We start from the raw sequence: 3,198 nt of genomic DNA, 5'->3' as shown, positions 1-3,198 counted from the left end.
ATGCGCACTAGCAAAAGTTTGTTTGTGTTGTCGTAGCAACCGGTAGGAACATGCGAGTTCTTGAGGTTCTCTCGTGCCGTTTCTTGTCTAAAGTATGCACTAACGTTAAACATTGTGTTTTGTTTTTGTTGTTCCTGATCGTTTACATGCTTATCTAAATAAACAAGGGCTGTCCCAAACAAATATTTTTTTGAACAATTACTCTAGAGATTATTTTTTCGATTAGTTGACTAATCTAACGATTAATTTTTAAATTATTTTCCCATTAATCAATTATTAAAAAATTACACAAAACTAAATTTCAATAAGGTTCACTTCAGGTTCTCTATTTATTTTACTGGAACAGTCCAGTGTTAAACAATTTTTATAAATTAGAAGTGCAACCTGAAGACAGATGTAGCACTCCAAGAACAAAATAGTCCCTTTCAAGAGGACTACAAAAATACAAACTTAAAATAAAGAGAGCAAGTGCAAAAAGGGTAGCCTGTATTTTCTTTTCTTTTTTAAACAATAGTAGGTAAAATAATGAATAGGTTCTTTTTTTAACATCCTAGCTCTTCCCCTTCCCCCCTGTAAGTCACTTTCAGGAAGAATACACAATTAAAAAAACAGTAAAATAGTGCAATTTGTTCTCTCTCCTTTCTAAGTGAATTATGAATCCAAGCCCGATTTAAACCAGACAGTTTTTTGTTAAGGCAATTTAATACGTAGGCCATTATAACTGACGTTATAAAAGGACTCTTGAGATATCTGAAACAATCTGGCCTGGTTGCACAATTATCAAAAGACAGTGCTACAGATGGGGGAGACAAAGCACAGTTTACCTCACACTAAAGTCTGTGCATGTCTAACCCATAGCTACGTTTCTGAAATGATTCCCATCGTCTTTTCATTTTTTACTGTTATTTTTAATGTTTGTAATGAGAAGTTTATTATTTCATGGATTTCACGTTATGCCATAAACCGTTTAAATCTAAGCATGTGTGACTCAAATCTGCACTTGACTAACATCAGGGAGTAACACACGTACTCTCATATAAGAAAATGGTTATTTCTTGTTGTGCGGTGGGCTTCTGTCTGTAGGCTTTGCATTATGTCTGGTTTGAGTCGTTGTGTTAACACGGAAAACTCACTTCTTCGGTTCCTTCGATGTGTAATGATCACTGGCCCATATTAAATCACTCTTAACGTAGAGCTAGCTATTAGCTACGTAATGCTAGCGTGTTAACCTGTCTAAACCACTTCTATTTAGTTAGTTAAGTTACGTTTAATTATCTTAAAGTGATAACAGACCACAAAGACTGTCTTCGTATTTGAATGGTGCACAACTTCCCTTCAGTTTCATTTCATGTGGCTCTTTTGGGAGTTTGTCTTTGCTGATGGTTGTAGACTTTGCATGGAGCTCAACATGTGATTGCTAGCTAACATTAGCTTCCAAGATAATTTGTGTTATTTATACCTTAAGTCAGCTGTTGAAATACACTAGCCTGCTCAGATGTTGCCTTTAATATGAAGGGAATTTAAAATGTTGGTACAAGTTAGTCATCGTGATCTTTCGTTTGAGTCAAAGCTAACTGTCTCTTGTTTTTGTTCTGGTGGGTTTTACAGTAGCCTATTTGGCTAGGCTCAGTAGGCTTGGTGTTATGAAACGCTATTTCACTTGATGTGTTTAAAAGCTTTGATATCAGCACCACCACCAGTGTATGGGGATACCCCGTTTACTAGTGGCCTTCACAATTCAGGGAAAAATATGAATCACGATTTTTTTTTTAAGCTTAGAATTGATATCACGATTCTCTGCCACGATTTTTTTTCTCACAAAGTAATGTTTATTGCATACATGACAAATCAAATTGGCATCGCGCCATGGCCACAAGCCTGTAAACAGAGGCTTCAATGAAAAGAGAACATACAGTGCATGGGAGCGCTTTAAAACCAATTTTATACAGTCTATGTTTAAAACTCACAGAAGAAAGTACCAGCACTTATGATACAGTCGGCTTGACGACAACTTCTTGTTTAACAAAATATTATTACTGTTTATTTAGTGTTATTTATTTTAAACTGATTAAAAAACAATAGCGTGGTACCTTTTTTAAAAGTTCAGAGTCCGCTGTACATGTAGCCTAGCACTCTCTCTGGTGAAGAATGGGAGCAAGCAGTTTTCAAGAACTGTTCGTCTCTCGGTCCCCGTTAAAGAATGGAATAACGCAGGTGTCCGAAGCTTGAGTGGTCTTTCTATTCCAATGTCTATAGACAATATATCTGATGAATCTTCAGGTTTCTGTGTTGAAAACGCTTGACTGGAGCAAATAGCGGTAGCTGGGTTAGCTACGGTGGCTAAAAGTACATTCACTTTGTTACTGAATGCTAACGAAATATAGTAGCTAATGGGCTAGCAACACAAACACTTGCCCGATAAACTATATCCAGCTGCTCACAAAATATCTGACGGACTGTCTGGTTGAAGACAACAACAGCTACATATTTTTGTACAAACGTTTACACATCTCGTGTTCCGACTTTTTTTTCGTAAACCCGTCACTCTTAACACAGGTTCTCACACTCACATCACCTGTGATTTCCATAGACAGTTAAAGAAATGGACCAGCAGATGCCATCCCATTGCTCTGGACAGAGACTAGTGAAGGCTGATTTCACCCACTTTAACCGACAATGGACGACAATTACTACTCTTATTCACAATACCACTTTCTTTTACAACCATGAACTCTTCAAAATAAAACAAGATAGCTAGCTAGGATGGTATAAACTTACACTGTAGCCTACTTATTTGTAGGCCTACTTTTACTTCATGAAATAACTGTAACCTTAACAATCTATTTTTGGTTTTAACTAAGTCACATATGTGATCAGATACCTTTAGAATAACATCATATTTATGACAATAGTATTTGTAACAGGGTTACAAAACAGCAAAAAAGGCAACTTGTTCCGCTGTCAACAATTGCCCACTGAAACATTTTCTAAAATAGGCTAAATGATGTCATTGTGGGAAATGTTTGTAGCCTAGTGAATAATCGTAATTTCTGTCTTTTATTTAGTCTAATCTCTGCACCATGCTTTGTTTCACACACAAAACAAAGACTGAAGGCATGCAACCAAGCTAAACTAAAATCGTTTTCTCACATTCTCAGGCAGATGGCAGTGTGTGTGTGTGTGTGTGTGTGTGTGTGT

This window comes from Etheostoma spectabile, chromosome 16 (genome assembly GCF_008692095.1).
Source record: "Etheostoma spectabile isolate EspeVRDwgs_2016 chromosome 16, UIUC_Espe_1.0, whole genome shotgun sequence".
Classification (NCBI taxonomy): Eukaryota; Metazoa; Chordata; class Actinopteri; order Perciformes; family Percidae; genus Etheostoma; species Etheostoma spectabile.
This window is presented reverse-complemented; position numbering follows the sequence as displayed.